We start from the raw sequence: 20121 nt of genomic DNA on the forward strand, positions 1-20121 counted from the left end.
CAGGAAGGTGGAATTGGGGGCAGAGCAGGAACTTGAACCCAGGAAGTCCAATATGGGATGCAGACATCCCAAGCAACATCTTCACTGCTGTGCCAAACACCTGTCCCAAGTTGTGCACTTTAAAGTGTGAATTGTGTGGTATCTGAATTATAACTCAATGAGGCATGCAAGGGTACTTCAAAAAGTTCATGGAAAATGGAATTAAAAGATGTGATTATCTTGATGCAAAAAATTTTGAAATCCATGCATTTGAGGGATCTTATGTTAATGGAATATATATATATATATATATATATATATATATATATAGTGAAAGAAAGAAGTAGGCATGGATTTTGAAAACTCTTTGCATACAAAATAAGCATTTTTATTTCCATTTTCCATGAATTTTCTGAAGTATTCCCATTTTGCATATATGAATGTATGTATGTCGGTATGTGTGTACAGTCTATGTATGTTTGTGTGGGGGGGAGCACAAGCACACACCTCCCCTTAGAGATATAGGCAGGAGAATCCAGAGAGAATTCAGAATCCAAAATGGATAGCCCTAGATATAGAGTGAGGGGACACCAGAAAGAATATATATTAACAGGGGAAAAAAAGGTGCTCTGAAAAATTGGTGGGACACATAAAGGGGTAGGTCCAGTGATTTGGGAGAGGTGTGTTGAAAAAAGGTCTGCAGCATGGCTGGCGCCGTGCCTTAACAGGCTAATCCTCCATCTTGCGGCGCCAGCACACCGGGTTCTAGTCCCGGTCGGGGCGGCGGATTCTGTCCCGGTTGCCCCTCTTCCAGGCCAGCTCTCTGCTATGGCCCGGGAAGGCAGTGGAGGATGGTCCAAGTCCTTGGGCCCTGCACCCACTTGGGAGACCAGGAGAAGCACCTGGCTCCTGGCTTCGGATCAGCGCGATGCGCCGGCCGCAGCGGCCATTGGAGGGTGAACCAATGGCAAAAAGGAAGACCTTTCTCTCTGTCTCTCTCGCTCACTATCCACTCTGCCTGTCAAAAAAAAAAAAAAGTCTGCAGCAAAGAGGTGAAGTCACAGAGACATAAAGAGAGGATTCTGGGCAAGGAATGAAACTACCTAAAAGTGGAGGATTTCCGGTGTTGCAAGGAGGGAAGCTCTGGATAGAAATATACTTACCAATACAGACTGCAACCCCAGTGATTTGGGGATGGAACTCCAGGAGACAGGATAAAGCTCAGGGATTTAAAGACTGTAACTAAGACAGTTATAGCACTTCAGATAATGACTACAGCACTAGAGATTGGTTAAAGTTATAAAAAGAAGGGGATAAGATATATAAAGTGATAGAACTTAAGAGATTCAGGACAAGAAGGGGTACTCCACAAAAATCTGGGATATCAGATACTTAGGAAAGAGAGAGATCAGTGCTCAGAAAATATGTAGGTCCCTGGGAGAAAAGAGCAAGGCAGGCTGCAGGTAGATGTGTGGCCCCAGGGAGACCTCAGGAAAAGAGCAGGGCCATCAAATAGAGGAGGATGCCTTCAGGGAAGGAGTTTCACCCCAGGAGAGGACTGTAAACCAGCCAGAGCACTGAAACCCCAGCCTGAACTCCACGCTTAATTTCTTTTACCCATTGCTGGCTGGGCTGATGTGTCTGTTATTTAAGGCTATGATAAATAAAAAGACCCTCACAGAGGGGATGGAGCTAGGGCACAATCCCCAGCAACAGGATCTTAATTGAAACTTTCCCTGCCCCTATCTCTTTCCTCTCCTTACCACAGGCACACATCCTGGCCTTAGTTTTAAACGGCATGTATGACTACTAAACTTTAAGTTACATTTGGGCAGAGAGGCTGCCTTGCTTTCTCCTGGTTTTGGCTACTTACTTATTAGACTCAGATTTTTTGCCCTCTGCTCATTTAAGCCTCACTTTATTTCCATTTTAGTTATTTCATAAATAAATCATTATTATTGTCATTATGATCACTTGTATCTGTACACTACCTAAAATATAAACCTCCTAAGGAAGAGTGACCTCATGTAATAAGATAAAGTCCAAAACGATACATTAGCTAGCTCGGTGTTGAACTTGAGTGTGTTTTCCATTTTGTGATTCTGTGAACCAATTTCTGGGTGGTACAGTTACTCATCTCTCTCAGGGTGTCAATCAGACGAGTCAGCAATTGTTTTTTGGCACTCGGGAAAACCTATTGGAGTCTCAAGAGCTCTCCAGGTAGTCTCACTGCTAAATGGTACAAGCAATCCCAGCTGGGCCACCGGGGGCTCCTGGGAATCCAAGGTTGGTACAAGGGGCAAGAAAATTCTGCTGCCAGATTGGGCTTGGTGGTCTGACAGTCACTGATGCCTCCACCCTGTGTTATGTCAGTGAGTGAGACAAGTGACTGTTTGATTACTATGCCTGCTGCTCGCCACTCAGAAGGCAGATCGTGTGTCTGTAAGGCAGCCTCTGAAGAGCCTTGGGAACCCCATTATCTCCAGTCCTGAACTCATAGTCAAGTATTTTTAGGTGGGCACCAGGTGAAACACAAGTCTTCAATCAATATACCCAGAAGAGATCTCTGAAGAATTGTACTGCTTGCACAGAAACCAGTTCCCTACCAGGTGCTCCCATCTAATAACTAAATTGATCAGCTAGGCCATATTTGGTTTCCAAGGATGCTGGGTAAATTACTTCTCCCTTTGTTCTTTCTGCCCTACCCAGAGTATCTGCATTCGGTGGTAGCTGCCAAGGAATAGGAGCCCCTGTGAGAAACTGTATTGCTGCTGCTGACACAGACACAGGGAGAGAGATCCAGACAGACTAAGGTTTGTTGTTCAGTTTTACTGGGGTCCTCAAATTCCAGAAATTGTGTTAGTAACATTTTAAACTAGCACTACTGCTTAGTTTGGAGTAAGTATTTGTCTGTGTGTGTACTTTATGGACATTCTGTACTTGACTGGTCACTGGACACATTTTTTAGCCACTGATAACCAAATGTCCACACCCTGCCCCATGGACTTGCCTCCTATGTGTTCTCAATTCCCACTAGAGCCAATTACAGCAAATACTTTGTGTCCAAGATGTATTTCTCCTTATTAGTCCCTGAACTAAAGTGAGGAGCACCTGTTCCACCCAAAGATGCAGGGAAGTAGAGAATAAATAAATCATGTTCCCCACCACTTTTACTTTTAAGGAGCACCCCAGGGTAGAGTAGGACCCAACTAGCCTTCCTAACTGGTGAGAATAATTAATCTTTGCTCTTCATTATCTCCCTACCTCATCCACCTACCCAAACTTCATTTAGCTATAGTGAGTCCAAACACAGCACCTCCATGGATATTCAGATTGGAAGAGAAGTAGGATAGGAAACTGATCCCCAGAAAGAAGAGATTTTTCTTCTAGGATCCTACACTGTTAGTGGCAGAAAATGGTATATAGTCCATATTATCACTTTTTCCCCTCTCAACACCACCCTACCCACACACAACTCTGGGGCCGCTCCAGTATTAGACCAATTCATTCACACTGAAATGTTCATCACCTAATGTGTTTTTCCTTCTACGTGATTGTACTTTAAAAGAGGACCTCAGGGAGGGTTGTCTTTAATCAAAAGAATGTACCTATCAGATACCTAGGGTGTCTGACATCTGGTATCAATTTTAGTCTGAGAGAAGTTGGAATGGGGGAGTAGAGTGGGGCAGGATGGGAGGGGGCCTGAGGTGGAAGAATATGGGTAATATATTCATCTGGACTGAGATTTGTAAAGCCTGTTCATCTCAACTATGACAATATTTGTATAGACATTTAGCTCCGCAGCCCCCACAAAGTCCTCCTGACATTAGTCCCAAGGCAGCTACTGTAGACAGGAGTGAAATGATGAAAAACCATCGTAAGCACTCATACTATTTTACTTCTTACTCACCACTCAGTGGCCCCAGACCATCCTTGGTTATCTGATGATTTTACTATGGAAGGTGAGGCTTTCAAAGAACCCCAATTCTGTCACTTACCATGGCTTCTGGACTGTGTTTTTCTCCCTGCAAACCATTTTCTTTCCCCCTGGGGTCATTATGCTATGGGCTAGCTAAATAGCCTCCTTTACCAAATAAGGCTTAGGAGTTAGACAAAGAAATAAGCTATAAAGCTTTGAAGTTTCTGAGGATTTTTAGTGGAGAGAGATGGTGGCATGGGGGAAGGATCTATTTATAGATATTGGTTTTCAAAATCTCTTTTAGGCACTGCATCATGGCCTATTGTTTGTGTAGGTCAACTTGCCAGTCCTCTGCCCTGGGAACAGAAGTAGCAAGGCAAATACCTTCCATGCTGTCATGTAACTTCTACATAGGTTATGTGTGTGAGTGAGTGGCAATGTATGTGTTCACAGAGTACGGTCAGTGCACAGATTTGTGTTTATATTTCAGCTAAAACTAGAATAATCAATCAGTTAATATAAACTAGTTAACTGGTTAACTTTGGAGTGAATGAAAGCAAACTTCCAAGGACAAAAATGATATGGGACAAGATTCATTTGTTCTTGTTTCCTTATAGAGGGGATCTATGTGCACATCAGTTTTGGCGGACACACTATCATACACAAACAAAAGCATCATGGAAAAGGGTTGTCTTTTTTAAAAGTTTTATACTATTTTAATTGACATAATAATTGTACATATTTATAGGTTACAGTATGTTGTTTCAATATACATATATGCAGTGTATTGATCAAATTATGGTATTTAGCATAGCCAATATCAGAAACATTTCTTATTTCTTTGTGGTGAGAACATTAAGAGAGGATGTTCTGGTCGTGATGCTACAGTATTTACTTAATATTACAGTTCTTGAAGTAAAAAGTTTCCCAAGTTAGATACTGTTCTCTGAAAATGCCTGGGCCAGCTGGGAGCCTTTGGATCTGAGTTATTGTCTTGGCTCTTAGAATAAATATGTAAGCTTAGGAAGACCTCTTCAACTTTCTAGATTTGTTTTCCCCATCTGCAAACTGGAGCTGATGACCTTACCTTTGCCTTTCTTACTGTTTTGGAGGTTGGGAAGACAAAGCACAAAACACAGTGCCTGACACAGAATAGAGACTCAATACATATAAAGCAGCTTGCTGTTCTGTGAAAGGTAGGGGTCTACACCCTCTACTTGTATCCACATACCCTGTCCAGCATCTTTCCTGAAAAAGCCAACCCTTTGGCCCCAAGGGAGTTCCTGTCAAAGTGTCTTTCACCAGAGTTGGAGACAGGTAGGTAGCCTTGAAGTTGTTGGTACATCACTTTGAGTCTTGAAAGACCTACTTCCACTAAGTTCAGAGCAGGAAGTATTGGCATCAGCCCATTTGTGCTTGGACCTCTGTCCAAGCGCACATGGAGTGGTGTTATTCCTTTCTGTTTGCTTTCTTATGCGGTGAAGATCCTATTCAGGACAATCCCCTAGAGCTTCTACTCCATCCACCTCCCTCAAACTGTACCCATTCAGCTGCTCACAGATTTTTATAAGTCTTTGGATATACAAAAGGGTCAATGGCCAGACAAATCTTCTCTGTAAGTGAAGTAGTCACTGTCTCTTAGAAAGTTCAGGGGTACCAAGTAAGGTCATATGGCCTAAAAAAATTACCCTCCTGGATGCTGCTGCCATCTTAAGCTTATGAGTCTTAGACATATCAGTGGGATCTTATCAGGTATTGGTCCCTGTCTGGGGGGGATGGAAAAGAAAGCATGATTCTCTGCTCTGCTTTACTGTCTTTATCTGGAAAGTGGAGTTGATTATTCCCATCTTCATTACCTTACAAGGTCTCAGGAAGATCAAATGAGACAAAGCGTGATCTCTGTGAACCAGAAAGCCACAGGACAAATATTCATTCTCAAATCTAAGAAATAAAAATCAGTCAACACAAATGAGGGATGGGGCTAAGGAAAAGCAGATAATTCAAATATAATATGCAGCACAAGTACAATTTCTGTTGCCGCTAAGAATGATGAGGGGAAGCCTCACTGAGAGATGGAAGTATGGACATCAGTAGATGTCTAACTTTCCTTGCCCTCAGTTTGATCGTCACTGAAATTCACTGCACTGCCCTGTTTTCCTGCATATTTTTTATTTTTCATTTTTTGGTCTTTTCTTTTCAGGTGCTTTGAGCATGAGGGAGATGAGGATTAATTATGGCAGTGTGGTGGGAGGTGGGAGCATCTAGGGCGAGGTCCTGATAGCCGGTGGGCAGTTCCTTTTTCCCAGTCCCAGTTAGGGACTGGCACTTTACATTTCTGGAAGAGACTTCTCTTGTGGTGCAGATGGTTTGAGGGCCTGCAACTTTGCCAACCTGGAACCATCTTTGCCTCCGACCTTGTGTCCATGGACAAAAGGCATCAAAATCACCCTTTGTCCAGTCCACAAAGCTGGAAGCTGGCCACACAGACTGCTTGGCTGCTGTTTTGACAAAAGCCATCTACCAAAATGTATCTAGACCCAGGTGACTCGCCAGGGGCCAATAGTCATTTCAGATTGGTAGTGAGGATACTGGTGGAGACACCCATGACTTATCTAGTAACAGAACAATTGGAGGGGGTGATTTGAACCAGTTTGTCTCTAAGTCTATCTGGAATTTCCCCCATCGCCTTGTGGAGAAATGGTACCTTCTCCATAGGGGTAGATCTGAGAGCCAGCTGATGAGAATGGAGGGAGCCAGGAGATGCAGGCCCAGCCGTCTTTGATGTTGCTTATAAGACAAGTGATCTGGGTCCAGGATTCCCAGCTGGACTGTTGGCCCCTTCAGCCTACCTTGCAGGGTTGTTGTGAAGATGCCATGATATCATGTGCCTAACACAAAGGAGGGTTCAATGAATATCTGTTGAATAGATCCATACATGTGATAGTGCTTTGCAAACTTTAAAGCTTCATACCAAATGATAGGCAGTCAGGGAACTCTCTGTTATGCAGCCACACAAAGAGACTTTTGCCATCCAACCCTATCCTAACTCAAGACTAGAGTGTGTGAGAGAAATGGAGGGAAGATAAGGATTTGCAAATAGCATAAAATAACAAAACAAGAATAAATAAAAGAAAGATATAGGGGTCATGACTTTTCAGAGGCTTTTAAGCATTTGAGAGTGGCAGTGAGATTATAAGTGGTAGGGACTCAGGGCTTCTTCTAGGAACAGAAAAGCAGAGTTCCAATGGATCTTAGATATTTATCTCAATGCTCCAGCTCCTGTTTACTACCTCCAATTACGGGTAACCATTTTCCTACCAAGGCAATCTATTCTAATCATAACCAACTCTAACTGTTAGAAAGCACTTCCTTAAATTAAACTGAAAACTGCTTCCTTGCAGCTTCCAGTTATATCCTTTGGTGTCACATAGAAAACAGATAATATCTTGACACTAAGTGAGTAAGTAAGTACACTAAGTACAATAAGTCAGTAAGTATCTGTTGACTGACTTATGGGCAGATGCTGGGGAGGAGTATTTCTTGTAATTTCAGAAGCCAGTCATCACAGCAATGGATGTAGTTATGGCTTAATAAAAATTTAAATGAATGGATGAATGACCACTCCAGGGTCAACATGACTGCTACAAACTGTTGAACTGAAATGGTCCCTTTAGAGATCATCTGAACCTGTCCAATCTATCTCTCAAGGAAATTTAAGTCCTACTGTAGGATCCTGGGTCTTTATTATAACCATCCATTTGTTAAGTGAGTCTAGGCCAGATTGCAATCTTACAATGGAAGAATAATCTAGTAATCCATTCTCATTCTCTTCCACATCCCAGGACTGATAGTAAAATGCAGTAGGAACTGGCAGTCTGAGCAACATACAGCACTTAAATCCAATGTGTGACAAATGCTTAATAGAGAGGGCTATGGGAGCACAGGGGCAGAAATACTTGAGTCCACCTGCCTGGGGTGGGGTTTGGGGGAGCGGTGCTGTGGGAAGGAATGTTGAAAGATAAACGAGCTTAATCTGTTTAAGTGAGATGGGAGAAGTGAGTGGAAAGAGCGCAGGCAGTTCAGCAGAGGGAAGTCATGAAGTCCTGAACAAGCATTCATGAGAAATGACAGAAGATTGCAAAATAGCCAGAGCTTCCCAAATGTGGGTCCCACAATTTGGGGTTGGGGGGAGAGAAGATTCCCACTTCTAACTCAGTTTAATTCTTGAGGTGACCCAGAATTTGACAAGAAGGTGGACCATGATTAAGTAATCATCATAGCCACTCTGATCAGCACCGTTCATCTCCACCACTCTCATCTCACCTGTCACCATCACAATCGCTGCTGGCTTCATCATCGCTGTCAGTACTGTCATCGCTGCTACCTGAGGTGTCACCCTAAATTGCCATCATTCCAGTTTACCATCATCTCCACCATTACTTCGCCCATCCCTTTCATCACTGACACCTACCATCCCTCTTGCCTTCGCCCTCTAAGCCTATGTTTCTCAAATGCCCCCAGGAAGAGGAGGAAAATGCTGTTCCTATAGGAGTTCTGAGGATTCAGCCCAACGCAGCTAACCACAAGCCAAATTTTATTTGAAGTTTTGTGTTTTGTATTAATATTCATGAAAGTTTTATTTTTCTTGATATAGCCACACTTGTTTTATGATAAAAAGCAATGCTATTTTGAATTGTTTATTTTTAAAGTTTTATGTTGTTCTTAATTGACACATGATAATTGTACATATTTATGGGGTACAGTGTCCTGTTTCAATACATGTATACACTGTGTGATGATCAAATCAAGGTATTTAGCATACTCATCACTTCAAACATTTATCGTGTATTTGTGATTAGAATACTCAAAATCTTCTCTTATAGTTATTTGCAATATACAATATAATATTGTTAACTATAGTCACACTGTTGTGCAATAGAACACCAGAAATTATTTCTCCTAACTTCTAACTGTAATTTGATACCTGTTAACCAGTCTAATCCCTTTCCCCCTTGCTCTTGAGCTTCTGATAACCATTAATCTACTGTGATCTTCCATGGGATCAGCTTTTCTAGATTCCACAAATGAGTGAGATCATGTGGTACTTATCTTTTTGTTCCATGCTTATTTCACTTAACACAATGTCTTCCAGATTCATCTATGTTGCTATCAATGCAGGATTTTACCCTTATTTATGGCTTAATAGTATTCTATTGTATATATGTATGTACTCATATGTATGTGTAAGTATACACACACAAGTGTATATAGACATGGAGTCTTCATAAAATTCATGGAAAACATGCATTATCTTTTTTTTCATTTTCCATGAACTTTTGGAAGCCCCCTTTTCTATCTCACTATATCTACATGTATATTTGAATTGTTTTTTCCTCCCTCCAAATCTATAGGTAAAATCGATGCTGCATAAAGGTGTTTTGTGCTTATCCTGCCACTTTATGTACCCTTAGGACCTGAGTTTTTGCCTGCTTCCATCTCTCCAGAAAAACAAAATATATATGTAGATAGATGGATAGATATAGATATAGATATATTTGACAATCATTTAGAGGGCAGCAGAGCATAACAATTAAGAGAATGGTCCCTAGTATCAAATAGTTTGGTACTGAATCCTAGTACACTGAGATGTCACCTTGGGAAATAGCTTAATCTTTTCCAGCTTGTTTTCTTATCTATAAAATAGAAATAATAATAGTATTTACCACAGAGTACTGTTGTGAGATGACAGTGAGTCACTGAATGTTAAATCTTTTCTTAAGGCTTATTTATTTATGTGTAAGGCAGAGCAATGGGACTGGGGAGGAAGGAGAGAAAGAGAGATAGAGAGTTATCTTCCATCCAATTATTTGCTTCCCAAATGGCAGCAACAGCTGGATCGGGGCCAGATCAAAGCCAGGAGCCAGGAAATCCATAGGGGTCTCCCAAATGGATGGGAGGGGCACAAGTACTTGGGCCACCTTCTGCTGCCTTCCCAGATACTATTAGCAGGAAGCTGGAACAAAGTGGAGCAGCTGGGACTCAACTGACATTTGGAGATGCCAGTGTCCCAAGCAGTGACTTAATCTCCTGTACCACAGTGCTGGTCTCAGCACATAAATTTTAACACAGTGCCTGGAACATAATATATGCTCAATAATTTTTTAAGCCATGACTGAGCCAATTCAGCCTTTACTGAGCACTTACTCTGTACCAGGCACTGATAGACTTTGCTTGGAGGTGGAGGGAGAGACAAAGTAGGGTCAAGCATAGGGCTAACCCTTAAATTGCTTACATCCTGTGAGGCAATGCCTGAGGTGTGGGGAAGGGCTCATTATAAAGTACAAAACAAAATGTAATTAATCAATCAAGAAAGAAGCAATCAAGATCTGTCGTGGAGAAGTTAATATTTAATAAGGATCTTGAAAGATAGGATAAGCATGCCACATTGAAGGAACCCCATCTGCAAAAGCATAGAGCTGGGAAATTCCAAGTCATACTGAAAAAATGAGTGCTGCAGTTGGATCGGGGTGTAGGGTTTTGGGACAAGGGAGAGAACCTGTCAAAGTTCTGTTTGTAGAAAAAAAAGTTACTAGTAAGGGTGTTCAGTGAGATAATAACAATGATTGTGTTTGAGTATTGGTGCTTTAAGTAATTGCTTTTTTATGTTCTTATAATAATTGTATATTACCTTTCTAGAAAATAAACAAAAGGCGAATTGTAGTCGTTTTCCCCTATGGAGAGGGGAATTCTATAAGATTGTCAAGTAGGACTTTAAGTGACCTATAGGATAGTATAGTGGAAACTTTGAGTTTCGTTATCCCCAACCCCCAAGTCTGCCACTGTGTGCCTTTGGGTAAACCTTTGCTTTAGTTTTCACATCTGTAAAATTCATTCATTCAACAAATGTTTTTTGAGCACCTAATGCAGGCCAGATACTTCTCTATGTAAGGGGGATATAACAGTGAACCAAACAAGAACCTCTGCCTTGCTTATATAAGGGGTCCTCAAAAAGTTTATGGAAAATGTTTTGTGAAAAAAATATATAGACCTTTTAATGCACCAAAATAAGCTTATCTTTAAATTTCATTCTCCATGAACTTTTTGAAGTATCCTGATATTCTAAGCCTTAAAATAAAGGTCTTGTTTTCACCATGAGCTTCTTCAAGAAGTACCTCCATTTGTCCGGATTCCAAGAGGTCTACTGGGGTGCTGTATTCTCTTTAGGACCTACTGAGGAATCTATGAGTTATTTCCTTCTGCTCACCCCTAAAACATCCCTATTGACACCCACTCATCTGCTTACACCTTCCATGATACACACCATCTTCCTTTCCTCTGAGAATCATTTTGTAAATCAACTGACAAACATACCTTGATTTCCCTAAACTGTACCCAAGAAATCAGGCCATAGAGAAGAGGGTCCAAGGCCTAACTGCACCTACCATGTATACACACCCCACTGCCCTTGGTTCCCTGTTCCCAAACAAACAAACTTAACTCAGCACTTATGCCAGGCATGGTTTTAGACTTCCTTGTGAAAACACTACAAAGAACAGGAATTGTAGATGGGTAGCTCTGTACTCACTATAATTTCAGAAAAATGGGCTATAACTAAGTCTTTCAATTCATAAGAAACCTCTGAAAGAAAGGCCTGTACCCTATTCCTAATTTTGTCACTATTTACTTACCTGAGTTCTGACAGCTCTGGGCAAGGGAGCACAAGTAGTGATTATAGGCGATGTATCAGTCAAGAAGGGGTTTCTTGGGAGTCTTCTAGGGTGTAAAGGCTGACGGTAGTCAGAGACATAGCATTCTAACTCTACAGTGAGCACTCCCAGACCGGTATCCCAAAACCCTAGGGCAGTCTGTAGCTTTATAACCATGTGGATAACCTCAGATTCACCATTAGAGATCATTGGCAATGGGAGAGGGGATTAGAGAAAGTAGAACTTCAAATTTAGCTCAATGTAGGACTCCCTTGCTACCATTGCCCCCAAGTCTACGTGGTTTACTGAGAAGAAGGAATTGATCATTTCTTTTGATATAAATTTATTTATTGGCTGATGCCGCAGCTCACTAGGCTAATCCTCCACTTGGGGCTCCGGCACTCCGGGTTCTAGTCCTGGTTGGGGCGCCGGATTCTGTCCCGGTTGCTCCTCTTCCAGTCCAGCTCTCTGCTGTGGCCCGGGAAGGCAGTGGAGGATGGCCCAAGTGCTTGGGCCCTGCACCTGCGTGGGAGACCAGGAGGAAGCACCTGGCTCCTGGCTTCGGATCGGCACAGCACGCCGGCCACAGCGCACCGGCCGTGGCGGCCATTTGAGGGGTGAACCAACGGAAAGAAGACCTTTCTCTCTCTCTCTCTCTCTTTCTCTCTCTGTCTGCCTCTCAAATAAATAAATAAATAAATGTACTTATTTATATAAAGAGAACAGATTTAATGTATTTCAAATATACAGTCTTAAAACATAATGATGCCTTCCACCCTTCCTCTTTTTTCCATTCTTATATTCTTTTATTTTTTGCAATAACAAATGTTCAATTTACTTTGTAACCACAAGCTTAATCCTCCACTAAATAAAAAATTAAACAAGTGGAAAGACCACTGTTCCTCACAAGTATAGACAAGGGCTATAAACTGTCATCAAATCTCAAGATGTCAATTTCACTCATATACATTTTTTGTACTTGTGCTACCACAGGTAAGAGAAAACATGATATTTGCCTTTTTTGTGACTGGCTTATTTCACTAAGCTTATGTTCTCTAATTGCATTTACTGCACTGCAAAAGACAGGATTTCATTCTCCTTATGGCTGAGTAATATTCCATGATATATATAAATATGTACATATGTTACATTTTCTTTATCCAATCATCAGGAACTGATCATTTCTTTCAGCTAAGGCTTGAGTCTTTTCTCCTAGCATAACACTGTGAGTACCATGGCCCAGCTTCTCTTTACAATCAACCTAACACATTTCCCTTTCCTTCATTCCTCCTTCACTCACTTTCTTTCTCTGCAAATAGTCTTAGATCGCCAGGCTGACACAACTACTACTGCAATCCTGTGTGGGGAACTGTAAAAGCCAAACACCTCTTGCCTTCCTCAGCCCCTCTTCTCTTCCCTTTCCCAACACTTCTCATGTCCCTTCACCCTGAAACTCTAGATTTCTATCTTTGGAGAAGAGATTAAACATTGATGGTGACTTCAGATTTGAAGAGTTGTTGCATCTACTCAGGAGATGGGAGAGCATTACCCTCAGCCGTCTTCCAACAACCTACAGAGGCTCCAGCAGTACTAGAACTGTTCTTGAAGGCAAAGACAAGGACTTCAGGAACTTGGATGTGGGAGGAGAATGAAAGGGTGTGTGTCTTAATGATCTTCAGTCCTAGCAAGAGGAGATAGCAGGAGATCCAGCTTCTGGTCCAGCTAAGAGGTCACTGACATGATAGTGATACAAATTGCTTAAACTCTGGAAATAATGTTTTTGAGCACCTATAGTATGCCAGGTGGCTAATGTGGTTAGGATTATTAATGGCTCCATTTTACAGAAAAACAAATGGAGATTCTGAAAGATGAAGGTGACCTTTTCAAGAGCACACATTTAGTAAGTACTAGAGCTAGTATTGATACCCATGGCTATCTGATTTGCTAGCCTAAGAGGGCAGTGATCAATGTAGAAACCAGTATCACAAGTGACTCCTTGGAGCATAGATGTATGTAACTTTATGTATGACTTTAGTCAAGTCACTTCCTCTCTCAGCCTCAGCTTCTTCATCTGTGCAATGGGGTTTGAGTTGGATAAAAGGGAGGCCAAGGTGTTGGGCTCCATGAAATCCAAAATCTCTTGGAGCACTGACATTTTCTAAGTTTCAGGTGTTTATGAATGCTTGGTGCTGAAAGGTCATCTGCCAAGAAGACAGATGTTTTCTTTTCTCCAGACATCTAGGCTGAGAACAGGATGTCAATCAGACCAGAGAGTGGATTCAGAGCTCTGGGCTAGGTGCAGGGTGGGAAGGTGCAGGATACTGCACATCTATCATGGAGCAGACAACCTGTGAGCATTTTCTCTTGGCGTGCCTTCTTTCCGGCACAATTTCCAAAATTTATCTAATCTTTGAAGTCCCTTAGCGTGAGGGCTATTAAATTACAGTTTTACAGGCATATCATTGACTATTCTGAAATGATGAATTTGGGGTGAGATTGATCCCCATATCTGGATGTCCTCTCGTGTTTGGCACAGGGGTCTTTAGCTGAGACTAACATTTATCAAAAGGGATTATAGATTCTAAAGAATAAAAAGGGAAATACAAAAATCACAAACAGGAGAAAAACGGCCAAGTTTCTAAAGTGTAGATTTCTGAACTTACAAATCTTAAGGAAAACCTCCTGAACACTCAAACCCCATTTGGCTCAAATTGCTGTCTCCATCCCCATCAATAACTGGAAATCACTTTCCTGACATCTCTCCTCTGAGCACTGAGTCTGTCTACACAGGAAGTATCACTTTCTTCCCCATTTTGTAGACTGGTCCTCTCCAGAGAACAACTCCAAAATATCCATTTCAAATCGTCCAGACCTTGGGCCTCTTCCTGAAACTTTTGCTTTGGGGTCCAAGGGTGACCTCTAAGTCATTGGTGTTTGGGCTCTGGTTACTTTTACTCTTGAATCCCAGTTGAGGGATCTGTCTCTTTGACGCTTAAGTATGTGCTTCACTTACTCACCTTTGAAAACTTCTGGGAGCTGTGACTGGAATGAAATCCCCCTTCCTTTTTCTTGCTCCCACACCAAAGGAACTTTACACAGTCCACTGGACTCACCATAGAATAATTGTTCATGAAATGAATTTTTTCATTAATTCAACATGTGCTTTTTGGTTTTTTTTTTAAGATTTATTTATTTTATTTGAAAGTCAGAATTACACAGAGAGAGGATAGGCAGAGAGAGAGGTCTTCCATCCGCTGGTTCACTCCCCAGATGGCCGCAACGGCCGAAGCTGAGCCGATCTGAAGCCAGGAGCCAGGAGCTTCTTCCAGATCTCCCACGCGGGTGCAGGGACCCAAGGACTTGGGCCATCTTCTACTGCTTTCCCAGGCCATAGCAGAGAGCTGGATCAGAAGTGGAGCAGCTGGGTCTCGAACCGGTGCCCACATGGGATGCTGGCACTTCAGGCCAGGTTGTTACCCCACTGTGCCACAGCGCTGGCCTCAACGTGTGCTTTTTGAACATTGGCTATGTACCAATGTGCATAACAATGTTAGGGACACGGCAATGAACAAGACAGGCAAAGATCTTACCCTCAAGGAATTTATCATCTCCTCTGACCATAAAATAACTGAATTTCAGATTATCAAGCTCATCGGCATGTTTGTCTTTTGGCTGCTGTTTTTGTGATTTTATTAAGGAAGTGCTTTCCTACCCATAGGTTACAAAGATATTCTCCTAATTTTTTAAATTAATTTTACAGGTTCTCATTAACTTTACAAGTTTTATCTTCAATATTTAGGCCTTTAATTCTTTTATAGTCAGTCCTTGTTTGCAATGTGAGCTAGGAACTCAGTTGTATTTTTCTTAATAGAGTTAGCCAGTTTTTTTCAATGTTATCTACTAACTAATCAACACTATCCCATTAATTTGTGAGCCAATCATTATTGTATATTGTTTTCATTTATATCATTCATTTCTGAGGTCTCTCTTTTCTTATAATGGTCTCTGTGTTCTTCATCCAGCACATTAATTGATATTACTATGGATTTCTAGTCTGTTTTTATATCTGATATGGCAAGTTTCATACCCTTTACTGCCCACTTGTTACTAGCTGGCATTAATGTTATGTATTTATCGTATACAACATAGTGTTTTGAAATATATATATGGAATAATTATATCTAGCTAATTTACAAACGCATTACCTCACATAGCTTTCATTTTGATGACAGTGGTTAACACCCACTCTGAACTTTTCAAGAATAAAATATATCCTTTACTGTTCTTTTAAAGGAACCTTTATCATCATTGCAAATTGAAAAGCTATACTTACTAAATAATAACCCTTCTCCCCGCAATTTCCCTTGCCCCGGCAATCATTATTTTACTTTATATAGCTCTATGATTTTGTCTACTCCAGATACGTTATCAAAATAGAATCATACAATATTTGTCATTCTGTGACTGGCTTATTTTACAAATTGTAATGTATTCAAGTTTCATTCATGCTGTAGCATGTGTTTGAATTTCCTGTGTTTTTAAGGCTGAATGATATTAAGTTGCATACATATACTTCATTTTGTTTATCCACTCATGCATCAATGGATACTTGTGTTGTTTTCAATCTTGGTTGTTGTGAATGATGCTGCTATGAACGTGGGCAAATGTCTTTTCTAGTCCTTGCCTTCACTTCCTTTGTGTATTTACCCAGAAGTGGAATTGCTGGTTCATATGATAATTCTATCTTTAATTTTTCTAAGACTCACCATACTCTTTTCCACTGCACTTGCACAATTTCAAATTTTCATCAACAATGCACAAGAGTTCAAATTTCTCCTTCTCATTGCTAACACTGTTTTCTGAGTTTCTTTTAATAGACATCATAATGGGTGTGAAATGGTATCTCGCTGTGGTTTTTATTTGCATCTCTGATGATTAGTGATGCTGAGGCTCTTTTCACATGTTCACTCATTGTATATCTTTGCTTGAGAAATGTCTATTGAAATCTTTCACTTATTTTTGTTTGTTGAATTATAAGAACTCTGTATATTCTGAACACGAAATCCTCATCAGATATATTATGAGTATTAGCAAATATTTTCTCTCATTCTATGGTTGCCTTTTCACTTTCTTGATAATGTTTCTTGAGGCACAAAAGTTTTCAATTTGATGAAATGTAATTTATCTATTTTTCTTTTAATGTTTATGTCTTTGGTTTTATATCTAAGAAGCTATTACCGATTCCTACTTCATGAGATTTATCTCCTATGTTTTTTTTTAAATTATGTAATTATTATAGAGAGGGAGGGAGAGAGAGAGTGATCTTCTATATGCTGATTCACTCCCTAAATGGCTGCAATGATGGCCAGAGCTGAGCCAAGCTGAAGCCCAGAGCCTGGAGCTCCATCCAGATCTCCCACATGGGTGGTAGGGGCCCAAGCACTTGAGCCATCTTCCGCTGCTTTCCCAGGCACATTAGTAGGGAGCTGGATCAGAAGTGGAGCTGCCTGGACTCAAAGGAGCTCATATGATATGCTGGTGTCACTGGCAGTGACTGAACTAATTATGCCACAAGGCCCCCCACCCCTCCATGGATTTTAAGAGTTTTATAGCTCTTAAATTTATGTCCTTGATCTTTTTGAGTTAATTGTTATATAGGATGTGAAGTAGATAGCCAATTCAATTATTTTGCAGATGTCTAAATGTCTCAGCACCATTTATTCAAGAGACTCTACTTTTTCATTTAAAGGTTTGGGCAGTCTTGTCAAAATTAATGACCAAAGGTATATGGTTATTTCTGGACTTTCAATTGTAGTCCACTGATATATGCTTACCTGTATACCAGTACTACACAGTTTGATTGCTGTATCTTTAGAGTAAGCTTTAAAACAAGAAGTGTAAGTGCTCAATTTTTGTTTTTTCCTTTTCAAGATTGTTTTTGCTATGTGGAGTCCCTTTAGATTCCATGTGAAATTTTGTTAAAAAAAATCAAGCTCTTGCTGGAGATTGCATTTATAGTATAGATTGTATAGAATTGACATCTTAACAATATTAAATCTTGCAACCCATGAACACAAAATGTCTTTCCATTTATTTGTGTCATCTTTAATTTATTTTCATAACATTTTGTTGTCTTCACGGTACAGTCATCCCTCAATACCCATAGAATATTGGGTCCAGAACCCCCTGAAGGTACCAAAATGTGTGGATAATCAAGTCTCATATAAAATCACATAATATTTTCATATAACCTCCATTTTACACATATACCTAAATCTACACATATACACATACCTTAGCCAATACACTCCCCTGCATACTTTATTTATTTATTTATTTATTGACAGGCAGAGTTAGTGAGAGAGAGAGAGAGAAAGGTCCTCCTTTTTTCTTTGGTTCACCCCACAAATGGCCGCCACGGCTGGCGCTCTGCGGCCAGCGCGCTGTGCCAATCCGAAGCCAGGAGCCAGGTGCTTCCTCCTGTTCTCCCATGCGGGTGCAGGGCCCAAGCACTTGGGCCATCCTCCACTGCCTTCCCCGGGCCACAGCAGAGAGCTGGACTGGAAGAGGAACAACCGGGACAGAATCCGGCGCCCCAACCAGGACTAGAACCCGGAGTGCCGGAGCCCCAAATGGAGGATTAGCCAAGTGAGCCGTGGTGCTGGCCTCCCCTGCATACTTTAAATCACCTCTAGATTATGTATTAACACCTAATACAATGTAAATGCTATGCAAATATTATAATGTGTTTTTCATAAATAATTGCGAAAACTAAGTCTATATGTGTTCAATACAGATGTAATGATTTTCTGAATGCTTTTGATACACAGTTGATTGAATCAATTTATAAAGAACTCATGGATATGGAGAGAAAACTATACAAACCTTTAACCACCTTGTTTAAGTTTAATCTTAATCACTATAATTGAGATATTGGTAGTTCTCATACTTTTCCTGTATCAAACAGAATCATTTACTTTTTCAGTGTACATAGTCTATTTTATATATGTATTTTTTATAACTCTAGTGGTTATTTTAAAAATTTTATTCAAGTTATACAAGTTTCATGTATTTCATGTATACAGATTTAGGAACATAGTGATACTTCCCACCCAACCCTCCTTCCCACCCATGCTCCAGTGTTTCTGATAATCACTATGTCATTCCATTTCTGGGAAAGGATTGATGGTGTTCTCAGCGTTAATCTTGGCTCTAATCTCAATTCCACCACTGAAATACTGTGTCACCTCAAGCAAGCCCCTTCTATTCTATATATCATTAAGATACATGTAACATTAAGAGATGATGTTTGGACTAGAACAGTGATTTTTAAAATGTGTTTTATCATTCCTCAGAGGTGCTTCTGAGGATATGGAGACCAGAGTGGAAAGATCAAACAAGGGTTCTGCTTTTATCTGTTTAGTGTATTGGATTTAGGCATACCAATTTGTTTAATGTTATTCATTTCTTTAAAAGTGAGAGGGATAGTTGAAATTCTAGGGCCCTCTGTGCGATTTAGGTCTATATAGTGAGGAAATGTGTGATGAGAGAAGGATAGATTGGATGAAGGGCAAATACATCTGTGGAGGAAAGAAAGGGATGAGGCAAGATAATAAAAGTCTAGCTAGCATACTTGCCTGCATCCTTCATCCCTTGAAGACCTATAGAGTTTCTAGGTCCTTAGCCATCCTATGAGCTCAGGAAGCATGTTGTTAACACTCAGACATTATCATAACCACTTTATCATCTAGAAATCCCCAGGTTTGTCACCCCCTCTGCCTCCAGTGACTGTCCCTGATGCTTGACTGAAAGGGTATATCACTAGAAGGAAAGTTATCACTATACTCTTATTTTATTTCTTCAGTTATTTTTTTTGAGTTTCAGATTATCATGAAATACTTGTATATTTTATAGGGTATAGTGCAGCATTTCAACAAATATACATAGCATGAATCAATAGTACCAAACAATTAACCCTCCAATTTCCTTTTTTTTCTGACAGGCAGAGTGGACAGTGAGAGAGAGAGACAGAGAGAAAGGTCTTCCTTTACTGTTGGTTCACCCTCCAATGGCCGCTGTGGCTGGTGCACCGCACTGATCTGAAGCCAGGAGCCAGGTACTTCCTCCTGGTCTCCCATGTGGGTGCAGGGCCCAAGGACTTGGGCCATCCTCCACTGCACTCCCGGGCCACAGCAGAGAGCTGGACAGGAAGAGGAGTGACCGGGACAGAATCCGGCGCCCCAACTAGGACTAGAACCTGGTGTGCCAGCGCCGCAGGTGGAGGATTAGCCTATTGAGCCATGGCGCCGGCCCCATTTTCTTTATCATAGACTATACTTACCCCACTGTTTTGTGGAACACTAGAACCCATTATCTTCAGCTAACTGCATTGTCTTTGACTGGACAGCTTTCATCCTAAGCATCTTCTTGCTTGACACATGCCTCAGATACTGATCATCTAAAGAAGACCCTAGATTGGTTTCACACAATAAGCAAGAAGCAAGAGAAAATATTTTT

The sequence above is a fragment of the Lepus europaeus genome, chromosome X, assembly GCF_033115175.1.
Source record: "Lepus europaeus isolate LE1 chromosome X, mLepTim1.pri, whole genome shotgun sequence".
NCBI classification, from domain to species: Eukaryota; Metazoa; Chordata; class Mammalia; order Lagomorpha; family Leporidae; genus Lepus; species Lepus europaeus.